We start from the raw sequence: 367 nt of genomic DNA, 5'->3' as shown, positions 1-367 counted from the left end.
CGGGCACTGACTACCTGCCGGTTTAATGAGCCCATCGTGACCTAGCCGGCTACGCCGAGGAAAGAGGCGGCCGGGCTTGGGGGCGAGATCTCAGAGGGCGCCCCCCGCGCCGGCTCCGCGGCGAATGCCCCCGCGCCCGGTAGGCAGGCGGCCCTTGCGCCCTGAGCCCCGCCTTGTCACCGGCCCCAAGATCCCAGCCAGGGCGATCTAGCGGAGCTCCTTGTCTCCCCAGCTTTCTCCTCCCCAAGAACCTGAATCCTCTAGTTTAGCTGCTCTGAGTCCGAAAAGGTCAGTGACGTTGAGACTTTAGAAGCCAACTGGAACCTCAGTGACAAATCCTTCCAAAACAAAGCCAGGATTGTTTGGT

This window comes from Dama dama, chromosome 17, assembly GCF_033118175.1.
Source record: "Dama dama isolate Ldn47 chromosome 17, ASM3311817v1, whole genome shotgun sequence".
Lineage (NCBI taxonomy): Eukaryota > Metazoa > Chordata > Mammalia > Artiodactyla > Cervidae > Dama > Dama dama.
This window is presented reverse-complemented; position numbering follows the sequence as displayed.